Below are 25721 nucleotides of genomic sequence, written 5' to 3' on the forward strand. Positions count from 1 at the left end.
TGTTGCTGGATTAAAATTCCTCTACAATGATCTCTTTTGAAACTGTTAAATTGTGTATACAAATAGTTCTTTTCAAAATGAGACTGATGAAATAAGAATATAAAAGAATAAATTGATTGATCTCATTATAACTATATGAAAACCTATAAAATGAATAGGACAACTTCTAGAAAACTAAAAAAAAATAATATGTTAATATATTTGGATAGTAATGAATTTTTTTATTTTCTAATATTTTTTTTATTTTTACAAATGAGCATCGAGTAATTTTACTTATATTATAGACAAAATGTGATAATCATTATTTTGAGATAGGTTTTCCAATAAGATACCAGAAACTCAGGGTTACACTAGATGTTAAGCATAATAGCAAGGATTTAAACAGGTGAATTGTGCTTCAAGCCAACAAATTAAACTTTATTTATTTGAAAATTAAAACATTATCAAGCATTGTGGGACTTGAAAAAGGTTCAATAGATCACACTTACATATTTTTTCTTATTTCTGTTTGTAAGTAATTCAGAATAAATTGTCATATCACTTAAGTATGCAATATGTGCTACTTGACAAATAGCTTGTGGTCAGGTATCAATTGCACTAGAGAGGAAAGGTTTTGCTCCTTAACTAAACATGGCTCCTTGTTGGCCAATAACTTCAAAAAAATAAAATAAACAGAAAATAAGTATGACTGTGAAATAAAACTGCACTAGCACTAAAAATAGATTCGTAAATCAAAGGGTATAATGTTGAATTCTTTTTAAGCTCTCTTTGTTTTTACATAAAGTCAGAACTGAGGCATCTACAGATGTGAAAAGCCCACAGCAGCTTCATCACATTATTTCTAACTGGGACTTGTTGTAACTAGTCTTGGTATTTTGATTTCAAAAATCTATGTTGGTTTGTTTCTTTACTGTAAGTAGCAGTTATAGCTCAGAATTTATTTTTACTATTGGAGTTGTTCCATTGTGAAGATTCTGTCTCGCTCTTTTCCTCTATGCTTCACAGTGAGCTAGAAAGGCAGGCTGCCAGTGGCTACGTGCTTTCTTGTACAATGTTATCAGAGTAATAAGGACGCAAACAAATGATGACTTAACATGAACTAATTTGGCAGAGAAGATCACATGTTTTAAAATTCTAACTTAGAATTTTTATTAGAGTTGTAAATTCACTGCTATGAGTGCTTCCTAGTCATCTGTTTTAGTCAACCCGATGTGATAACTGAGTCCAAAGAAAGAAACATGTTTGGCTCCTAAGTCACTTATACCGCAGTTGAAGAAATGAGCATATAAGCCAGTACTGTGCGGCACATTGTGTAATATATATGTATATGTATGTGTACATATATATACAAATTTTGCAATGAATATATATGGACAATAATAAGAAAATTTTCAAGTCAAGTATAAAAATAGTAAATTTGCTTATATCTGAAGTACAAAAGGCTTGGAGAATTTCAGACTTAGAGTTCACTTTAGATAAAACAAACAAACAAACAAAGCATGGCATAAAGATTGTAAAAGCCATAGAATAGGGGAAATTGCTCTGACACCGTGTCACCTAGTAACATAAGAGCCTATATGTGTATCACCAAAACACCATCCAAAGAATGACACCAGCAAGCATGGCAAACTAGATGGGGGGAAAACCTCAACCTTACATAAGGAATTACAACTGAGCCTGTAAAACTGGGAGCTGGGGCAGAAGTCCTCCCAAGGAAGAGCAAACCAATTTGTTGTCCAGTGCCAAATAGCCCTGAAAACACATATACAATAATATTTGAACTAATATGATGACTAAAACATGAACTACTGTGCCCAGATTTTCTTTGCTCTCCTGTGGAGCTCCCCTGTCCCCTCCCAGTCTTTCTGTCTCCTCCTTCTTTCATAAGATTCTCTGCACTCTGCCCAAAGTTTGGCTATGAGTCTCTGTTTTAATATCCTGCTGGGTAGAGTCTTTCAGTGGCCCTCTGTGTTAAGCTCCTGTCCTGTTGCCTGTTTTCTCCCTCTTCCGATGCCCATCCATTTGCCTTTCTGAGCGAGGATTGATCATCTTACCCAGGGTCCACCTTCTTGCTTAGCTTCTTTAGGTGTACAGATTTTAGTATGTGTATCTTATATTATCTGTCTAATATCCACTTATAAGTGAGTCTATGCCATGTTTGTCTTTCTGCTTCTGGGATACCTCACTCAGGTTGATCTTTTCTAATTCCCACCATTTGCCAGCAAATTTCATAATTTCCTTGTTTTAATTGCTGAGTAGTATTCCATTGTGTAAAGGTACCAAAAAAAAAAAAAAAAAAAAAAAAAAAAAAAAAAGAAACTGGGCACAGGGATCTTTTCTGAGACTGATACTCCAACTAAGGACCATTCATGGAGATAACCTAGAACCCCTGCACAGATGTTGCCCATGGCAGCTCAGTGTCCAAGTGTGTCCAAGTGATTGGAACAGGGACTGTCTCTGACATGAACTCAGGGTCCTTCTCTTTGATCACCTTCCCCTGAGGGGGAAGCAGCCTTACCAGGCCACAGAGGAAGACATTGCAACTAGTCCTCGTGAGACCTGTAGACTATGATCAAATGGAAGGGGAGGAAGACCTCCCCAATCATTGGATTGGGGAAGGGGCATGGGTGGAGAAGCGGAAGGGAGGATAGGATTGGAAGGGGATGAGGGAGGGTGCTACATTTGGGATACAAAGTGAATAAACTCTTAAAAAAAAAACATGAACTACTTTGGCATAAAAGAACTCCTATGAGCTGGAGAGATGGCTCAGAGGTTAAGAGCACTGCTTGCTCTTCCAGAGGTCCTGAGTTCAATTCCCAGCAACCTCGTGGTGGCTCACAACAATTTTTAATGAGATCTGGTGCCCTCGGCTGGCAGTCAGGCAGAGCATTGTATACAAAATAAAATAATTTTTTTAAAAAAAAGGAAAAAAGGGAGGATTTATTTTTTTAAAAGCTCTTATTTTAGAGTTTTAACTTATATTTTTTTAATTAAGGTTGTAAATTCATTACTTTGAGTGCTTTCTAGTCATCTGTTAATATATATATATACATAAATATATATAATATAAATATATATATTTGGGAATATATATGTAGATACAAATACATATATGCTTGTAATGACAATTAATGAAAGAAGAGTTTACAAATTTGGAGAGTGAGGAGGGCCATATGTCGAGGCCTAAAGGGAGGAATGGAGGGGAAAGTTTGTAATTAAATAACAATTGCAAAAATAAACAAGAACAAATAAAAAAGTCATGGGCTTTTGCAAGTGCCCTCAGGAACAGTGAATGGTGGTAGTAACAGTGTTTCTACAGCCTAAGTGTGTGAAGAGGGAAGGAAGTTGTAAACAGATTACCGAAGACACAGAGTGTCCCACTAGGAAGTAAGCATTATCTCGTAGACCCAGGGGAGCTGCTGGAGCATTAAAGCATTAGACAGTGGGCCTAAATGTATCTGGGCTTTACTGAGATAAATCTTGTGACAGTATGAGTGATGGATTAAGGGTTGAGAAATCATAAAGAAGAAGGTCAGTCAGAAAGCAGTAATCCACACCAGAAGAAAGAGGGAATTAAGGAAAGTCAGTGTGGCCTTACATGTGAGAGAAAGCCCACAGCCAAAAGACAATTCAGATTTTTTTTTAATGTGGCAACAGTAGCTGCATATATCTGTGAGCAGCACTGAGGTAAAGGGATTATCTGTGTTTATCTCATGCAATCTTCATCACAGTACTAAGAGACACATTTTATTTGCCATGCCTCTATTACAGGAAAGAAAAGCTAAGAGAAGTTAAGCAGCTTGGTGAGAATCACATTGCCAGTAAATTGTAGAACTGGGATGGAGCCTAAGTCTGATCCCAGAGAGTGACAAATCCCTCACATAAATAGTGGTGATTAGCTTAAATGACCAGAGGAAATGAGGAAAAGCAAAAACTACAGATGACCAGGCTGTTCCTGCCTGAGTAAATCAAAAAGCACAAGTCTATGTAGGTGAAAGCTATATGAGAAAAGCAGGATATGGTAAGAGGAAAAAGGAAAAAAAAGATAAGAATAAAGAAAATAAATAATGTTGGACCACATCACTTGGAATATTGAAAGACATCTATATGCTCAATAGGAAGTTGGGGTTTCATTTATGTTAGCAATACAGGACCGAGCTGTTATCAGGGATACAACTGAGGAAACGAGGTCAAAATGGCGCAGAGCTATATGCTGTATGGCTTTAACCAACAGAGCTGGAAACAATTTCCAAAGAAATGACTTTTTCTCCAGAACTTCCAAGAATGGTGTCCCTAAGAAGACAAAAAGAAAAGCCATTTAGAAAAGATGAGAACATTCAGAGTTAAGGAAGGCAAGGAAGAAAGAAAATCTTGAAAAAAAATTTGAAGAAAGAGGAAAAAAAAGACTTTCAAAAAGCATAGTTTCAAATATCAAAGACAGACCATGTTGGAAGGGAATGAGAAATGTTTGTTGGATTTGGCTTTTCAAGAGACTATTGTTGACATTTAAGAAAAATGGTTCAGGCAAAGAAAGGGGTTTGAAAGCACATCATTGTGATGTGAGTATTCAGGACTGCTGAAAAAGAGAGAGAGAGATTCCCTGACAAAAGTGTTTCTTTCCCCTGTTTATCTCTTCCCCAAATCCCATAGAAAAATGTCAAAAGGTTAGAGTCATCAGCTATAGTTATACAGAAACACTCTACATGATCCTGGGTAGAGGAGATTTTCTTCGTTTCTAGAGTCTGTTACTAGCCTGTAAGAAAAATCTCCATGCAACAGTGAAGAGAAAGCTTTCTTCTCACTTGTTGTGTTTTTCTTTTTGTGGAGGGTATTCAGTCATGATAGCCTACTCTATGCTGGTTTCTGTTCTTTCTCTAACTTAGGTACAGCCTATTTGTCTTATTTAGGAGGTCAGTCTGAAAGAAAAACCAGGCGCATTCACTGAGTCTTTGGGAACCAGTCTCTGGAGAGAAATAGTACTACTACAGCTGTTGTCCCCCGCCCCCAAGCCAGGTTTCTCATTTTCTTTTAAAAAAATTGTTCAACTGTTTCATGCATTTATCTAATAAATGTTAGTCAGTTTCACTCTTCATCCACAGTCTGATCTAGCTGAAAGCCTTCTTGACAAGTTCCCCACCACCACTATTTTCCCGTCTTCTCTTTGTATGTGGGCTTCTGAGTTTAGAGTTTCTTACCTGAGTGTGAGTGGGGACTTATTTCACAGACTCAGAGCACTTTTCCTGAGTGCATCTAAAGCACTCCAGGAGAGCAATTTAAAACTGAGGGATTGTTTTGCTCACAGTATTGGAGGGTACAATCTGAGACCACTTGGCCCCATGTGATCAGGAAAGCTGGACTATGTGTTAAGTGAGTTTCTCATAATAGCAATCAGGAAACATAATGAATACAAGAAAACCTTTAAACCCTTAAAAAAATGAATGAGTGGTATACTTCCTTCAATCAGGCCACATATTTCAGTTGCTAGCATGACTCAATAGTCTGTTCAAATTTTGAATCCATCAATGTATTAAACTTTTCATGAGAGCCCATGGAACCTAAATGGCCTTCAATACCCCCCAACTCACAGACAGAGGAGTGATTTACTATCTTATGGGCATTTTCAATCAAGTCAAGTAGAAAATCAAGATTAGTTATCATAGCAGCTGACCCAGCATCATGAAAGATACACAGTTTGTGGTACAGCTTTGAAGAAGACATTTGCCACCAACATTGAGAAATGAAATGTAATGTTGTAGCAATGTACAAACAAACCTGTAGCTGGAACTTCGTCATATTTTTGTTTGTTTGTTTGTTTGTTTGTTTTTGAGTTACTGAATTACAACCAAATGGCACTTAACCACTGGAAGATTATAACATGGGACTCCAAGTATTTTAATCTGCATCTGTGATACAGATTATGGTGTGTTTCTCTGTAGACAAATAGGCTTCAGTGGAGGTGTGCCATGCAGAAGGGTCTGGACAAAGAAGCTTGAAACTAACCCCCCCTATTAGTGGGAGAGAAGTCACTACATTTTGCCTCAGCCTAGAAATATCCTTGCAGGGGGTATGTGAGAGGACAGTCACAAAAGATGCTAGTGGTGCACAACACTTAGAATTCCATGGCAGCTAAGGTGAGAATTAAGTTTTAGAAAGACCAAGAGTTTTTCTGTAAGTTTGCAGACTGAGAGTTTCATGTGCACTGTGGGGTACAGCTCACTTTCTGTCTTTAAATTGCTAGCACCAGGTTCCAGAAGGCAGAAACAGACTAATAGTAGTAATAGGACACAAGTTATTCCTTAGACTCAGGAACAAGTGAGAAGATTGTAGCTTTATGAACCTTGTCTCCAGGCTTGAATGCAAACTACCCAGAGAAATACTGGATGGATTTCAAGCTGATATGATTATTGTAGTGCTAATGGGCAAAGTTTTCTTGGTACTTGACTAAGAAGTCTTCTCTAAGAGACACAAACGCTTTAGGAAGAGGTTTATTTAACACAACACAGCAAAACTGGGGCCCCGTAGACGGAAGTGGGCTGTTGTGGAGAGGCATGGCAGCATACAGGACTCTGCATGGTGGATCTTTAAGGAGCATTTCAGTTTATGAAGCATGTGGCATATTCGTAGGGATTAAGTACTCATTTTGCCCTTCAATGTAGGATAGACTAGGTCTCCTTTTTAGAGTATTTCTTCCTATGAATATTTGAAATGACCGTAAATGTGGGGTTGGGAATTAAAGAATGTGAAAAAAAGCACTGCAAGTGAAATAATGATGCCAAAATTGCTTCAAAGTGCAGACTCTGTTGGCATGTGTGGCACATGTTTAAGTACCCCGGTGTCTTAGTTTCTCAAAAAGTAGGAAGAGCCTAGCTATAGCTTTCAAGTGCATGTAAGCACAAAGCAGCATTTTGAGCATTGGGTATTGAGATATAGCTGCAGTTACCCTGGTTTCTTCACGTTAAACACCCTGAACATAGCTGCCAAAGTACTGCTGCACTTTTCCTCAGTTCTCTCATTTCTAACTCATCGCCTACTCAGTCCAGTAATAGGTTTTTGTTGGTTCCCTCTATTGAGGGAAACAACTGAGAAGAGTAAAGTCAGTGTCTTAAAGAACACTTGGAAGAGTCTTGAGTTCACCAAAACTGAAGGGAGAATTGGCTTCAAGGGAATCCACCCACACATCAACTCATGAGTACGCTGCAAATGTTTTCCTCGTTAAAATGAAGATGGAACATGATGAGAACCATCACCCGAAAGTCGGCTCTTAAGACAAAGCAATCCTGAGGGAAGTATAGTGTTATTAAGCACTGCATCACCAGCTTTAAGTATTTTTGCAGTTATGTGTGTGGTAAACACATGGGCAGACCCTCTCGGAGAGGCATCATTGACTTACCAATAACTCAAGACTCACAGAAAAAAAATTAAGTTGTGCTTCCTCTAGACATGGCAGGTGAAGTGCATTGAAACTGATGCCAAATATTCCATTCTTAAGCTGAAATTAGCAAATTGTAAACTGAGCTTATTTTGTACAGAGTAAGCACCAGTATCCTAGTGAGAATAAAAAAAATCAAGAAATATTTTCATTTTGTCTTTTATACAAGACAGTCCTCAATGATTGCTACCTATACCCAGCAATGCAGGCATTACTGGAGTTGCTGACTCATCACAGATGGAACAAGTCAAAAGAACCTGGTATTGAGACACTGGGATATAAATGACAACATGATTTCACTCTCTTATTTTGTCTTCTATCACTTACCTGAGGAAATAGAATTGCCATGTCATTATATAGCATTTATATAGCATATGAAGAGACTTGTGGGTGGGAAATTGAAGCCTTTACCCAGAAATAAATAGTAGGCCACCTATTACATGAGTAACTATGGAAATGAGACTTGTAACCTTTGGTTGCCTGCAGCCCTGAACAATGAACTGTGTGAGAGACACTGAGTCAGAATCAAAGAGAAAGTGCTTCTGGGAGAACTAGCCCCAGCCCTGACCCCTGCCAAGAAGGCAGCCCCAGAGAGCTGGCAAGCTGACCAACTCAGCTACCACCCAGGCTCACATCCAGGACTTTGAGTTCGTCTACCCCAGTTACTACACCATCTATTAGCTGCTGGACTGCATGAAGGGGCCGGCCAGTCCTGTGCAACCAAAACCACAAGGATGTCCATGACTGAGGGCAACAGCAGAATAAACGGGAGTCTGAGTAAGGGTCCAATATGGAGGGTGTAGCAGAATCCAGATGCCTTGAACCAGATAAATATTCATTGTACGTAAAGTTGAACAAATGAACATTATATCTGCAAGTAAAGTCGTTTGAGCAAAAGGGTTTACTGAATGAGACACTGCAGCTTCTAATACCTCTACAATGAATGCCAAGCAATGGAGAGGCTTGTAAGGTGGAGGAGGAGAATGGTTCATGCACAGCAGAACTGGAGACATAACAGCTGTGAGAGATGTGGGAGAAGGCACTGTTGATAGAGCAGCTGGCCATTGCCCAAAGGGGTTGGAGAGATGTTTGTTTGTTTGCTCTATTTTTATTTTTACTATTTTTTAAATTTTATTTAGACGAGGGAAGTTAGAAGGGTATAAGGCAGATATTGAAGGATTGGGAAGTGAGTAGGATTGGGATGCATGGTGTGAAATTCACCAACAACCAGTAGAAAAATACGCTTACAAAAATGAAAGTGCTCCCAGATTCATGAAAAAGAAAGAATACAATGCTACGAATAGGAAAGGTTTTCACACAGAAATAACTGAACCATTATTATAGTTTTAGCTAACATTAAACAGGGGATCAGCACTATTTAACTTGGAAATCTGTTCTAAAATCTGGTAATAGCAAGACTTTAAATTTGTACATGTGAGATGGTGTCATAACAGCTAGAGCAAAGACCTACTGTTAAAAATAATAAAAGCACAGTGATCTGAAGATTCCACGCCTATTCTCATGTTCCCAGATAGTTGACATAATTCTTCTAACACAGATGGAGAAGAATTGAAAAAAAATGAAATTTCTTTTCATTTCTAACTTCTAACACTTCCTGTCAAAAAAGCAAAATTTTACACACCCACTTTCTTAAAGCTGAATGGATACAGCTTCGAAACTCTCCTTGTAAATTTGAAAGCAAAAATGGGCTTCTACGAAAGCTGAGTGCTTCATATGATTATAGGATTTATGTGGTTTTTATTACATTTAGTAATAACATCATTAAATCTTATTGTGGAACTCTTGATATTTTACTTTCAAGAATAAGAATAGACCTACTGAAGTTGAGAGAAATGATATGATATACTTTCAATCTGAAATAAAATAGCCCAGCGGTAGACTTAATTAGTGAACCAGAACGCTCACTTCTGAATATCTCTCTCTCTCTCTCTCTCTCTCTCTCTCTCTCTCTCTCTCTCTCTCTCTCCAGAAAGCTTTCATTTATTTTCATTTTGGGTTTACCTTTGTAAATATATTTTTACATTATTTTTTATTTGATGCTTTCCTTCCACTAGGTAGGTTCTGGATCTTATTGGGGGCAAAAGCTATCTTTTTCATAAGTTGAGCCAAGAGAATAGAAAAAGAAGAGCTATGGCCCCTCTTTGAAAGAGCAATAAAAAATCATCTTATAAGTTGGCAGCCAGCCTGTTCTAGGAGCCTGATCTTTCACTAGGGAGACCTAATTTGGGGATTAGATGTTAATCTCAGTAAAAAAAGAGAGAGAGAGAGAGAGAGAGAGAGAGAGAGAGAGAGAGAGAGAGAGAGAGACTATTAGAGGGGATGCTGAAATTGTCCTTCCCCACAAGCATATTATTCCTGCCAAACAGGAATAATATGCTTTTATCTCTGGAGGTGTAGTGAATGATCTGCTGAACAATTTTCAAAAGGAAGTACTATTGTATTAATTACTTTTATGCCACTTTGACAAAGCTATCTGACAGAAACAACTTTATGGAAGGGAGATTCATTCGGGCTCATTGTTTTTCAATATTTTGATCTTCTATAATGGAGCAGGGTGTGGACATAGTTGTGTAGAACCAGGAGGCATTGAGGTTCAAGAAATTAGAGGCTGGACTATAACCTTCAAGGGCTCACTGTAGTAACCCTTCCACAAATTGTTTGACTCAAGCTCTTACAGGGGCTGTAATCTTACAAACTGGTGACAGCTGCTAAGGAACAAATGCTTAAAACGCAGAAACATTCCTCATAGAGGCCGTCTCTTGTTCCTCGGAAGTGTATTTTCAACATTCATGTCCCAGCATGCCTTACCAGGATGGGTGCATCTAATGCTGTAGCTGATTTACTAAATCAATTTGGCTTAGTAGGCAGCTTTTACCATGTACTTTGGTCAAACTAAAAACTCGATATTTTTATTTTCTACATATATTACTTTCTGGCTTACCTCGGCATTCATTTAGAATCTAGAAAAGAAGAAATTGATTGTATTCCCCTCAGGAAAATTCATGCTTCCATCAAAATTCAAATAACTGAGAGCATTTGCTTTGAAATGTTCAAACACAATAATATAAAATATCCTTTTAATTGTGCAATTTTCTCAAGATCAACTTGATAAGGGATTCAATCATTAAAAGAATGCTCCTTGAAGCATTGGTTTTTTTTTTTCATCATTTTTGTAACACAAATAACACGGAGAAAGCTGTAATTAATGACAGTATCTAGCCTGTGCTCGAAAGCCATGCATATATGGCTTTTAATCCCAGTTTTAGAAAAATCATTTAATAACACTGAAACCTGTTTGTTCTTGTTTCTTCAACTTTATCTGCATAATGAGAAGGACAAGATACTCTGAAGGGTTAATGTGTAGATAAACAAGATCTGTAAGCGAAGTCAAGCCAGGTGTCTTATATCAGTGAGCACCCAACTGATGGAAGCTGATATCATTAGAACATGAAGTGTATTTTGCTACATTGTATAATAATTCATTAGTCACAAAAACTTATACCAGCTTTTACCCAAAGGATTTTTACATTATAAACTTCTTGAAGCTATAATTTGCTTGAGATATTTTTACTCTCCAGAACACTTTCTTTTCTATTCAGCTTCTGGTTAGTGAGTATGTTACTTTCGGTAAGTGTCGGAGCATGTTCTTTCATTCTACTTTAAATTCATAATGTGCCATTTAAAGCTAATTCAAACATTTAGCCAGCCTTCACTACTTAATTTGTATGGATTTTGGATCTAGGAGGCAAATGGGGTCAGGGAATAGCAGACCTTATGGATGTCACCATAAAAAGTCTTTTAATGTGTTTAATATTAGGTTTGCTTGTAGGATGAGATGCTTACAGTACAACTTAATGAATTTCAGGTTTTTTTGCCTTGGTGAAAAAAAAATACTTACTATTTTAGTCCCTAAGGATTTGGGAAAGAAATTTTCTTGGTTAAATTATCTTGTTAATTGAACTGCAGATCATTAAGAAACCTGCTTTGAAAACAAAATGTTTATACTTTTGAACTTCTAAAGATGATCTCTCTCGTCTTTAATTTAGATCCGCTTTTTTTCAAAGCATAGAAGGATACCTATTCTATATTTTGTGCCCAAGGGGATTCCTTTAGGTTCAGCTTTTCTAAGTGGCTTAGGTGCTCTGTAAGAAACTTTGCTGGGTTCATGTGTTTTAATTTTCCAGTGTTGCAGACTGTAATTTTCAGATTGCTCCTACCTTCTCACCTATTATCCTCCTGTCCACAGATCTCCATTACTTTCTGCTAGGTCTACAAATCTTTAAGCAGCACAAATAACTCCCAAGACTAGTTCATATAACACAGCTGTCCAAGCTTCCAAATACAAACAGAATTTCTTGTAGAAACTACTTAAATTACTTAGCGATAGAATTTTGTAGATTCTATGACTCTATTCAAAATGGCATATAAATAATATTCAAACATAGACAATATCTTAACTGAGCATTTTTTTAATTTACACTTTCAAAGCTATTATTAGATAGATTATAATATAAATGCATCATGTACAAATTTAAAAAAAAAAAAACTCAAAAGAAGCCATTGTGGTAGCTTCAATGGAAAGAGAATAGTAGAGCACAGATGATATAAAAAAGAAAAATTGAATAATAGAGCAGGAATGATTAAGTGGGATAGGAATGGGAAGACAGGGAAGAGTAGTAGAGTATAAAAGAAGGGATAACTAAAACTAAAATTTGTTTTTTGAAAAAAAAACCATATTGTAAAAATATATAGATATATATATGTATATATATAGATATATATATGTATATATATATATATCTCAAAATGGGACAGCACTTTGTTCTCATGATGTTTAGGAGTAATCATGGGAACTGGGGAGATTTTAAGAGCCAGAATAGAGAGAAAAAGACACACAGAGAGAGACAGAGAGACAGAGACAGACAGAGATGAGAGGCAGAGACAGAGAAAGAAAGACAGGGAATGAGATTTAATGGAGTTAACCTTAACTAGACATTACATGCTAACATATTTTTATTTGTTATACGAAGTACCCAGAATGGATTATCTCTTCTTCAATTGCTGGCCAGTAGTCCCATAGACCCACAAGTATTACCGGCTCTTCTAATGATCTTTGTTTCCCTCTATAATTTGATGGCAATGACCCTATCCATGAAGATGCTTGAGCTAAAAGAAGATGGGGAAATGAAGGTGATATTGACCTGAAAGCGTCATCCCTGTTGGCTAGCTTTCATAGTGCTAGGAGGTGCTGTACATACTACAAGGGGAAAAGCAATCAATTGTACAATCGACTTGTGAGCTCTTTGAGCAACAATAATGACCACCCTGGCAAGATATTCTCACTAGTACACTAACAGCACAAGTTATATTTTAGTAACCAATTGCTTTCTGATTGGATTAAAGAACTTTTCTACAATATGGAACTCACATTGCGATCTAGTAGATCTAGAAGAGATTTTACTACTATTCCTCTGCTAAAGGAACATAGTATCAAACTATCCCTCCAAATGCATACCTTTATACAAATAGATTAGTGCTGCTCTCAACCCTCATCATCAAAGTTTCTTTTTGCAGTAGATGACTATCAATAAAGAGACAAAGACCTGATAATCCTGTAAGAAATAAAAGACTGTAGAGTATTCTGAGTAAAGTGAGACATCTATATCTCTTTTTTCTCTTGATGTTTAGGGATCATCATGGGAAGTGAGGCATTTATAAGAGCCATATGTAGTGGAAGACTACTGTGGAAAATGTTTTGCAGGCATTGCAGGGGCATTTTACACATGGATTCACAATGACTATGACAGTATGCACAAGACTTCCATAGGATCAAGCTAACCAAAATCCCAGCAGGGTTAGAGGGGGATTTCTAAAGTCCTACAGCTACCTGAAGAATCACTGGGAATTGATGGCTTCTTCTAGGGCATGGGAATTTTTAGTCTGTATCACAAATAGCACCTTTGATAGGTGGCCTATTCTTCAGTCCTGTGCACATAATGGCAGGGTTAAATGGTTCAGTAAATACATGAACTCTGTAGAAAAAAAGCAATGAGGAGCATGTGGGAGGAGTTGAAGAAGAGGGGGGTAAATTTGATCATATGTTATATGTGCCGTATGAATTTCTCAAGGAATAAATAAAAAGATGAAAGCAATAAATAGGCATTCTTGCTTTAAAGAAAGAAAACCGAGTGAAAGATTTTGTTAATTAATCATTAAGTTAAATATTTGAAGTACATTTGAATATTATAATCTTTCTCCCTTTCTAAAATTCTTAGATTTATTCTAAGTAGAACTGTTTTTTATTTCTTTGATAAAATAAGCAAAATCCTTTCAAACTCCAATAGCAATTCATTTATAGAGATAAACAAATTAATTGTTAAGAAAAAACTTTAAAGATGCTGTTTTTTTTCCTGCTGTATGGTTTTAGCTTCTTTGTAAAAAAAATAAAATAAAATAAAAAATAAAAAATCAGGTGTCCCTGGGTATGTGGGTTTATTTCTGTGTCTTTCATTTGATTCCATTGATCCACTATTCTGTTTCTATGCCTATACCATGCAGTTTTTATTACCGTTGCTCTATAGTACAGTTTGAGATGAGGGATGGAGATATCTCCAGAAGATCTTTTATTGTACAGGACAGTTTCAGCTCTTCTGGGTTTTTTTATTTTTCCATATGGAGTTGAGAATTGTTCTTTCAAGTTCTGTAAAGAATTGTGTTGGTATTTTGAAGGGCATTGTATTGAACCTGTAGATTGTTTTTGATAGGATGGCCATTTTCACTATATTAATCCTACCAATCCATGAACATGGGAGATCTTTCCATCCTCTGTTATCTTCTGTAGTTTTTTTCTTCAGAGACTTGAAGTTTTTTTATACAGGTCTTTCACTTGCTTAGTTAGAGTTATACCAAGATACTTTATGTTATTTGTGGCTATTATGAAGGCTGTTGTTTCTTTCTCAGCCCTTTTGTCTTTTGTTTTGTTTGTTTGTTTGTTTGTTTTGTTTTGTTTTCTGGTTTTGTTTTTTTTTTTTTTTTTAGTAATTTTGTAGCCAGCTACTTTTCTGAAGGTGTTTATCAGCTGAAGGTGTTCTCTGGTTGATTTTGTAGGGTCATTCATGTATATTACCATATCTTCAGCAAATAGTGTTTCTTTGATTTCTTCCCTTTTGATTTGTATTCTCTTTATCTCCTTTAGTTGTCTTATTGCTCTAGTTAGAACTTCAAATACTATGTTGAAGAGATATGGAGAGAGTGGGCAGTCTTGCCTTGTTCCAGATTTCAGTAATTGATTTAATTTTCTCTCCATTTAGTCTGATGTTGGCTATAGGATTGGTGTATATTGCCTTTACTATGTGTATGTGCCTTGATGAACATACTAAAATCTAGAGACCTAAAGAAGCTAAACAAGAAGGAAAAAACAGGATAGACACCAGAAGTGATAGATGAGAGGGAACAATACTGGAGCCAACCACAGACTAAGACTCCACCCAGCAGGGAATCTATGCAGATGCTAAGATTCACAGCCAAACTTTGGACAGAGAGCAGAGAGTTTTATGTAAGAAGAGTGATATAAAAGGACCCAGAGGGAAGAGAAGACCAACAAAGCCAAAAAAATAAAAATAAAACAAAAACAAACAAACAAACCAGGACCCAGGGGGCTGATGCATATACTTCAGAGACTGATGCATCAATCAAAGGCCATGCATACATAGGACCTTGACATCTGCACAGATGTACCCCATAGACAGCTCAGTCTCCATGTGCATTCCCTAGAAAAGGGAGAAGAGACAGTCTCTGACATGGAACTTTGTTGTCAGCTCCTTGATCACTTCTAGCCAGCCAGCCCACAGAGGAAGAGGATCCAGGGAGTCTTGGGACCTGATAGGCTAGAGTCAGACAGTAAGGGAGGAGGACTTCTCTATCAGTGGACTAGGGAGGGGGGCTAGAGGAGGTAGAGGGAGAAAGGGTGAGATTGAGAGGAGAAGAGGGAGGGGCTGCAACTGGGATACAAAAACCATAAAATTGTACAAAATAACAACAAAAACATCCCCCAAAGTCTATAGAACAAATTAAAGAAAAAGAAATAGCTTTGAGAGAATGTTAAAGATATATTTAATGTTTGATGGAAACTTTCTTTTCTGGTTCTTTATCCTCTCTCTCTCCCTTCCTCCTGCCTGCATTTCTTTCTCTTCTTTCTTTTACATAAAGAAAGCTAAGAATGCTTATATGTTGGTTAATCTTATAGGTAATAGCTAAAATATGTCTGTCTGTCATTATGTTAAGTGAAATAAGCCAGACAGAGAAAGACAATTACTACAAAATCTCAAGCATATGTGAAATACTTTAAATTATATGAAAATTTAATGATGACGATCAGGGGTTTGAGTGAATAAAGTTTTCAATCTCTGAGAACTGTAGTACTGTAGCATATAAATATGAATATGAACTTCTGCTGAGCTATTTTACAGTGTTACAACATATTTCAAAGATCTAGAAGAAAAATGGTTTTTGAATATTTTTTTCTGCAGAAAGAATAAAAGCCATATATTTTCCATAGAAAGAATAAGAGTCATATATTTAACTTGATTATGTGTAAATGCAAATACCATGATACCTCTTTACTATAAAAACTTTTGTATATTTACATATAAGTTGAAAATAACTTTAATTAGGGCCTACAGAAATGGCTCAGTTGTTAAGAGCACATGCTACTCTTCCAGAGCTATGGGTTCAGTTCCCATCCTTCAAGGTAGCTCACAACCATAAACCACCAACACACATAAAATAATAAAATAAACCTAAAGGTAACTTTAATTAATAAAATCAATATAAAGCTATGGCAGCAATAACAGAGGGATGCTAATCTTTCAAGTTCTGCTTTTCTTACCAACTTGGTCATCTACATATCAAGAACAGCATACTGTTTATAGTAGAGTAAAGCTAACAGTGGGAGAGAGAGTCCTGGATCTGATCTTGGTATTCTATTTACTGTGAGTCTGCAGGTAGACAGAAAAGTCTCAGTTTATTTCCACCAGTAGTAGATGTAAAAATGGCAATTGTAACCATTGGGTTATCAGAAAATTAAAAAGGAAATGCATGATGCCATTGACGCAGTAGCTGACATACAGTAATTGCTGAAGAAACATCATAGAAGGAAATGAACATCTACACAGTAGCAGTGTCTGATAAATACACTGGAAAACCCTACATCAATTGTCCAATTTTGTCATACCTAGTAACATTTTTCCCTGGTTTAATTTAAATTGCACATGTACCTATTCAGAAAGCTCTAATGTGCATGTTGAATTCTTCCTGATATTTCATTTTCTATTATATTCTGTGGCCAACATGGCAGGTCTTTAGTCTCAGAATTCCATGCTTCAAGCACTTTAATATATTAGTTGGGACAAGTTTTACTTTTTATTTATGTAGCAACACAAACATGCTTCAGATCAAGGTTTTCTTCTCACACGGTGAGGAAATATTTTTTCATCAGACCATTTTCAACCAAAAGTAAATTCAGAAGCATATTGACATGTTGCCGAACTCTTTTAAAGATTTCCCAGTACAAATTCAATCTGTGCTCAGCTTTTGAAGCTAATCAAAGGCTCTATCATTTTTTCTGCCAGTATTTAAAACTTTTCTTTTTTTACTGTGTCTTACTTTGCAAGATCTTTTGTCCTATGAGATTTTTCTTTTTTTTTTTATTAGTTCTCATCCTTTATTTTTTTTCATCAATTACACTTTATTCATTCTGCATCCCCCCATAAGCCCCTCCCTCCTCTCCTCCCAATCCCACCCTCCCTCCTCCCTCTGCTTGCATGCCACTCCCCAAGTCCACTAATAGGGGAGGTTCTCCTCTCCTTTCTGATCTTAGTCTGTCAGTTCACATCAAAAGTGGCTGTATTGTCCTCTACTGTGGCCTGGTAAGGTTGCTCCCCCCCCCCCCCCCCAGAGGGAGGTGATCAAAGAGCAGGCCAATCAGATTATGTCAGAGGCAGTCCCTCTTCACATTACTATGTAACCCAATTGGACTCTGAACTGCCCTGGGCTACATCTGTGCAGGGGTTCTAGGTTATCTCCATGAATAGTCCTTGGTTGGAGTATGAGTCTCTGGGAAGTTCCCTATGTTCAAATTTTCTTGTTCTGTTGCTCTCCTTGTGGAGACCCTGTCCTCTCCAGCTCTTACTATTTCCCAGTTCTTACCTAAAATTCCGTTCACCTGCCCAACAGTTGCCCATCCGGCTCAGCATCTGCTTTGATAGTCTGAAGGGCAGAGGCTTTCAGAGGCCCTCTGTGGTAGGTTCCTAGGTTGTTTCCTGTTTTCTTCTTCTTCTGATGTCCATCCTCTTTGCCTTTCTGGATGGGGATTGGACATTTTAGTTAGGGTCCTCTCTCTTGCTTAGTTTCTTTAGATGCACAGGTTTTAGTGGGTTTGTCCTATGCTTTATTTGTAATAGCCAGAAGCTGGAAACAACCCAGATGCCCCTCAACTGAAGAATGGATGCAGAAATTGTGGTACATCTACACAATGGAATATTACTCAGCAATGAAAAATAAGGAAATCATGAAATTTGCAGGTAAATAGTGGGATCTGGAAAGGCTCATCCTGAGTGAGTTGTCCCAGAAGCAAAAAGACACACATGGTATATACTCACTCATATAGACATACAACATAGAGATTTTTCTTTTCCTCGTTTAATCCAAGTCTTTCTTCTTCCATGCAGACCTGAAATCTCCTTTTAATTTCAGCATTTCTTATCTCTTCAAACAGGAATAATTTAGCTTCATAAAAGAAGCTATTCTGTCTATTTTTCTTTTTAATTGTTAAATACTGAAAACAACATTCTTGTCACTGCCCCCAGAAGATTCATTCACTTACCTGTTTTCTTCTAAATACACGTAATTACTTCATATAGTGTTCAGCACTCATTTTAAGCGTTTAACACTGAAGACATGAATCCTTTCCTCCATAATTTTTCAACCACATTTTTTTTTCAGTCTCCCAGTGGAAACTAATTGCTTTCACTCTATATTTCTGGGAACTTCATTTGAATTTCCAATTATGCTCTTAGTATGTAGGGTCTAGTATGATAGTTGTCTGGATTCAAGTTTGCCTGCTCATTTGAATATAATGCCCACAACTACAGCATCATGGCTTTTCTCATGCATCACAGATAAGTTGTAATGATGAGGAAGCAGGTATTCAGGAAACAATTGGCATTGCTCACGGCTGCCCAGCTCTGGACTTCTAGTTACGAGAGAAAGCAACAGCCTTAAAGGCTTTTGCTGTACTTTGGAGAGTTGTATTCCTCCTTCACCAGAAGGCATTGTTACCCTCTCTTACATAACAAAGGAAAAGTGACTCTAGGAAGCTTGTTGCCCAAGGGAAGAAATGTGCTACATGGCACTGGTGAAGCTCATTAGTAACTGCAAAGTCTAATTTCATGCAGGATTCTATTCTAACTATACACACAGTTCTATGGATTGTAACATTTGTATACAGTGGTCACTTTTACTACTCAATTTTAACTATCTTTTTTTGTTTGAGTAATGTGTCTTAGCAAGGAATAATGGCAATGAGTTTAATTCTCTTTATTTGTTGCTGATCTTAACTAAAAGAAAAAAAATGTGGAATCCAAGGTTACTATAAAGTCATGCTGCTTATTCTGGAACCTTCCCATAAGTGAATGTTTTGAAACAAAAGGTGTACACAACTCCCACAGATAAGGCATGCTATACAAAATACTGTGCAGTAATTGTCTACAGCCCAAACTTTGAGTTTTTTCCCTCTTAAAATTTCTGCTCCAATTCCAATCTTCAGAAAAACAATTAAACTGTCAAGCACAGGCCTTCTCATTCAGAATTTGGACCATATCCTGCCATTGATATTTATTTTAATCTTCTATTGATTTCTGTGGGAATTCTTCATGGAGAGTAAGGGCAGGATATAACTCTAAAGGAATTTCTGCAAAGAAGGTTCCCACTTTCATCTCTTTGTGTTTGATTTTTATTAAGTCGAGGTCATGACGCCATATATCTAAAAATAGGCCCATAGACTCAGGCTCTGATAAAGTCTTCTATTTTTGCATTCAGGCTGAAAGGTCAATGAGAGTGTAGAGTCTCACAGAGAACAACTCTATGGTATGTTATGTTAACCTTCATAGTTTTGTTCACTTTTCTTAAAAAAAAAAAAAAAGTGAAACAAAAATACATGTATATATTTTGAAAATGTAATTTTACCTTTAGTATCAAATGCCCACCTATTACCAGATTTGTTAGTAAAATGTCTGTCTGAACCATGATTAAAATAGGAGACCTACAGCCAATGAGTGGCCCAGCTTGAGATCCATGCCATGAGAGAGAGCTCACCCACAACACTATTAGTGATATTTTGCCGTACTTCCAGACAGCACCTACCATAACTGTCCTCTAAGAGGCTTCACCAAGCAACTAATGAAACACATACAGAGACCCACAGCCAAATATTAGATGGAGTTTGGGGAAATTCACAGAAGAAGGGGATGAAAGCCTAAAGGAGCCAGAGAGATCAAGAACACCATAGGAAAAACAACAACAACAGCAAAACAGAACCAGCTAACCTAGGCAAACAGGGGCCCACTGAGACTGATCCACCAGAGAACATACATGGGATGTATCTATTTCCTCAGCATATACATAACAGTTGTACAGCTTGGCCTTCATGTGGTACACCTGACAACAGGAACAGGCTCTGCATCTGCCTACATTGCCCACCTTTTGAACGCTTTCCCTTAACTAGGCTGCTTTGTTTTTTCACAATAGGAGAAGATGCGCTTATGTCAAGGCCAGTTGATGTCCATGGGCTGTCTGCCTTTCTCTGAGCCTCTTCTGAGGGGAAAGGGAGGACGGGAGGACAGAAGGACAGGAGAGTGAGAGAATGGTGGGGAGATGAGCTGACATGGAGAGACTGGATGGAGAGGAGGGAAGCTGCAATCAGGATGTAAAATTAATTAATTAATAAAAATAAATTAAAATATGAGATCTACTATAATACAATCATTGAACATTGTATCTGTGTTTTCCTTATTTCCTTCCAAGTCTATCTGAATTGCAGTGTTGTTGATGATCATGAACTGAATAACACGAGTTAAATAACAAAAAAGGCAAAGTATATAATATATATATATATATATATATATACAAGTATTTTCCTTTTGCAGAATGAATCCTCCTGTCTGTTATAAATGCTGTGGATAAACTTCATAATTATATATTTAACTGTTTAAATTGATTGTAAATATTATGCGGTGGAGGTAGGACTTAGTGTCTTACTGATTGCTCTTGTACCAAAGTCTCCACTGATGACTGACAAGGCTCTGGTCATCTACCATATCAAAATTTTATTCTCAGGTAGACAGTGGCCTGAAGCTCTCATTGCACTGGCAGAGACTATACAGCCAGTCCTGATGAGACCTGACAGGCTAGGGTTAGATGGAAGGGGAGGAGGACCTCCACTATCAGTGGACTCGGGGAAGGGCAAGGGAGGAGAAGAGAGAGGGAGGATGGGATTCGGAGGGGACGAGGGAGGGGCTATACCTGGGATACAAAATGCATAAATTATTACTAATTAAAAAATAATAATTAAAAGCATGCATCATGGTCCACCTTGCCTCCTGCAGTATCTTGCTTCCTTTTCATTCAGAACGAGTATTTTCAATCATATCTTCAGGCCAGCATCTACTTTCCAGAGAGCTCAAGACAGGCCTTCAGAAGGTAGTTCTCCTAAGAGGGTTATAAAGGCCTGATTTTTTTTTTTCTACTCTGGTTGCCCTACTTCCCTTTTCTTTTTCTTCTCTTTCTTTTTTTTTTCTCTAGTTTTTTATATCAAGATGTATTGCAGGTTCCCATGTGAAATGTGAATTATGTGAGCCTAATTTTCTTTGTAAGTAGTTTAGTTTTAGTTGTTGCTGTTGTTGTTGTTGTTGTTACAGTACAGAAAAGATAAGGGAAAAAGTGCAATCCTCAGAATGGGCTTTCGGCCTATTTGATAATTATTTCAAATTTCAAATAAGAAATAGAACATAGCACATATCAAAAAGAAAGACATAGATTGCTGATATCCTTAAACAGTTACAAACGGGAAAAAATGCTGTGGTCTACTCCAGAATAATTTTATTTGTCAATCTGGCCCCTAAAGAAAATGAACAGCCCTCAGAGGATATTCCAGACTTCTATTATATGACTGATCACTGCCACAATGGACATTCAATCACTGCAACAGAGGAAAAATACAGCTTCAAGAACATTGCATATGGTGTAATGACATATATGCTTACAGTGTGTTTTTCTTTCCCAAACAACAAAAATGATAAAAAATAATTTGCTCTCATTTGAAAATAAAATAAAAACCTATCTGGTGTTTATAGCTTAAGAAATACCTAACTATCTGTAAAAGTTTGGGGAGCTACAGACTGCTGACCTGATTTATCAATGTCATCATGTTAAACTTGGCAATGTGAGCAAAGGAAACTTGTAAAAATTGCTGTACCCGAAGATACAAAACAAAAGACTCACCAACAGGACATTTTTGTAATTCTTTTGCTTATTGTTAAGAAAAGATATTTCATAAGACCTTAAAACCTCATAAAAGTGTCAGTTCCCTGTGCCTGATGAAAGTTTTGCTTGAGCATTATTACTTACCTATATTTTAAACATAGTAGTAACTCTCATATGTTTCATAATGCTACTAGCATAGAGGTCATTGTAATGTCCTGAGCATTCAGGAGATTTCCCAAAAGTATGGCACGAAAGACAAAAGTTTAAAGTTGATATAACTTTGTGGTTCAGTAACTAAGGTGTACTATTTTTCTATCAAATGAGTAATAAACCTTTGCTATTGCCAGCTTTGGAAAATAGAAGAAAAAGCACAGGCTAAACCAGTACCAATGAAGTACACTTTATGCCAATGAAGAAACAGCATTCTGTGCAAAATTAGAATATAGAGTTATCAATTAAACTTTTGATAGTATATTCCATTCTGTATGCTTAATTTGACTTTTGATATTTCCAAGCTGAATAATTGACTATTAAACTGATAGGAGTTTCTACTGCTACATATTTTAAGCCTTGAATGATACTGGCATTTTTGTGACATGAACAGGCATCTTTTACTGCTTTTCAGGAGCTTTTATATGATCAGATGTGGTGGTCCACTCTTATAATATCAGAACTTAGCAGGCAATGATGAAAAGATAGTGAACACAGGAACCACCCATGGTATTTAGCAAGATCTTGTTACAAAAAAAAATTTTTTTCAGCAAAATACAGCAAAAATTTATCCCACCCTCAACTCATCACAGCAGCTTTTCCTGTAAGCAGATGGAAATGAACACAGAGACCCACAACTAGACAATGAGTAGGGAGAGACTTTAGAGCACGCAGTTCTAAATGCCCTCTTTTCAAGATTTGAGGATCTATGTGGAAAAAGAGACAGAAAGATCGTAAGTGCCAAAGGTAGTGGATGATTCCAAGGAAACAGTCTTCAGACACAACAGGACAAAATGAGCACGTGAACTTTTAAACATGGTGGCAATGCCCATGAGACCTGCACAAATTCAAGCTATGTGGGGTCCTAGCTCTGAAAGGAGGAAGTGGACATAGTGTCACACTTTTATCTAAGGAACTATTTTTAATTGATACCTGCTAGCAAAGGGGAAAAAAAAATTTCTCCAATGGAGTGTCATTGGGTATAATAATCACACTCCAAGGCAGGCTCCTAGTTGACCAACACAAAACAGACTCCATGTTTTGTTTTGCATTCTTCTATGTGTAGGCTCCTTTTATGTTTTGTCATTTGTTATATTTTTTATTTGATTTTTGTTTTTTAGGGGGCAGTTCTTTAAAGAGAGAAAGAGACAGAGCATGAAGTTAAGTGGGTAGGGATACGTAGTGATGTGGGAAGACTATGAAAGGAGCTGGGGAACATTATTAAAATGTATTATATGAAAAGAGTTTTAAAAAGATAAGAAAAGTAACAAAGCAAACAAGCAAAGAAAAAATTCAGTAGTTGTACTTCTCTATTCCTAAAAATTATGTTAATAGTAGCAAAACTTTACATAAGATTATATACTGAACAGAGAAACTCATTTGAACATTTTACAAATATGGCATTCACTTCTCTTACCACATAACAGTTAAGGAGCAAGAGTCTTTATATCTTGTTTTTAAAAAGAACAGTTGTTTATTATCGTCATCACCATCATCAAATCACTATTATTTGTGGTAGGTATTGCTTACAAAGTTGATTCAACATTGATTCAGCAAACACTGAGCCATTCTTGAAGAAATATGAGTATATTTGTAAATATCTTACATAGATTATGTTACTCAATATAAAATTTCAGGCCGTTTTCTTTGTTCATACATAAAAGAAAGAAAAAACCAAACACACACACACACACACACATACACACATACACACACACACAAACACACACGCGCGCGCACGCAAATGGCTCAAATGTTAAGTTAGGGGATGGGGAGATTTTTCGGAGAGTAAAGTGCTTGCTGTACAAGCCAAAGACATGAACACCATCCACCTAAAAAGCCTGGCATGAGATTTGCCTGTACTCTCAGTACTGGTAAAGAAAGAAAGGTCCTTGGGGTTTGTTGGCAAACCAATATAGCTCATCAGTGACTCCAGGCTTAAAATATAAGGTACATCAGAAGAAGAAGAAAACAGGAAACAACCTAGGAACCTACCACAGAGGGCCTCTGAAAGTCTCTGCCCTACAGACTATCAAAGCAGATGCTGAGCCTGATGGGCAACTGCTGGGCAGAGTGAATGGAATTTTAGGTAAGAACTAGGAAAAAGTAAGAGCTGGAGAGGACAGGGTCTCCACAAGGAGAGCAACAGAACCAGAAAATTTGAACACAGGGAACTTCCCAGAGACTCATACTCCAACCAAGGACTATTCATAGAGATAACCCAGAACCCCTGCACAGATGTAGCCCAGGGCAGTTCAGAGTCCAATTGGGTTACATAGTAATGTGAAGAGGGACTGCCTCTGACATAATCTGATTGGCCCGCTCTTTGATCACCTCCCCCTGGAGGGGAGCAGCCTTACCAGGCCATAGTAGAGGACAATGCAGCCACTTTTGATGTGAACTGATGGACTAAGATCAGAAAGGAGAGGAGAACCTCCCCTATCAGTGGACTTGGGGAGTGGCATGCAAGCAGAGGGAGGAGGGAGGGTGGGATTGGGAGGGGAGGAGGGAGAGGCTTATGGGGGGATGCAGAATGAATAAAGTGTAATTGATAAAAAAAAATATATATATATATATAAGGTAGAAAGCAACATAGAAAGACATCTGGTATCAGCCTCTGTCTTCCACACCCAAAGCCACATGCATCCCTGACACACATTTGTACACACATGTGTAACACACCCCCACACACATTTTTAAAATGTGAAGTTACTTGATCAAGGCCACCCACCTACAGGCTGCATATTTGTGGTTTAAAGCTCACACAACTTGTCCCAGAGTTGGAGTGCCTTATATAAAACTAGATTGCCTCCTGCCATATCTATTCACTGTCAACTCATGATAATTGCAATATTACAGCACATATGTTTTGGATTTCCTACAGAGTCCTGGATCATAATTCTCTTCCCAAGACAGGTTACAGAGACTAGAGTATCATTTTTCCCAAGGTTATTCACAGAAATGTTAATCTACCTACCTGTGTCTAAGAGTAAAGCGAAGACCTTGCTCATTCTAGATCCTGCCCCATACCTTATGATGGAGTGCTATAGAGGAAGGCCAGGGAGGACCTGAGTAGAATTGCCTTGTTGTTTGTAGTTTTCCCATGAAATCTATTCTTCAATGAATTCTTCCTAAAAATTTCTAAGGGAAAAGTTCCAGGGTCATTTAGAGGGCTGAATAGATGGCCCTACCTGGAGATGGAGCACAGGAGAGGCACATCAGCTTTGTGTGTCTCCATCCCATCAACCTTTCAGTTGAATCCCGCTGTAATGTCATCAGTAATAACCAGCAAATATTCGTCCTTGAGTTCAACCAGCCACTTGAAAAAATCAATGTGGTGGGTGTTGTGGAGACCTCAATTAATAGTTGGTATTCAGAAGTATTGGTATTGCAAAGCTTGTGACTGGCATTTGAGCAGCAGAAGCAGGGTTCTTACAGATGAGAACTAGACCTTTAGTATCTCATGCTGTTTCTGGGTACAAAAATGTCAAAATGGACTTATATTAGAGGCCCTCAAACTGTG

This window comes from Meriones unguiculatus, chromosome 4 (assembly GCF_030254825.1).
Source record: "Meriones unguiculatus strain TT.TT164.6M chromosome 4, Bangor_MerUng_6.1, whole genome shotgun sequence".
Taxonomy (NCBI): domain Eukaryota; kingdom Metazoa; phylum Chordata; class Mammalia; order Rodentia; family Muridae; genus Meriones; species Meriones unguiculatus.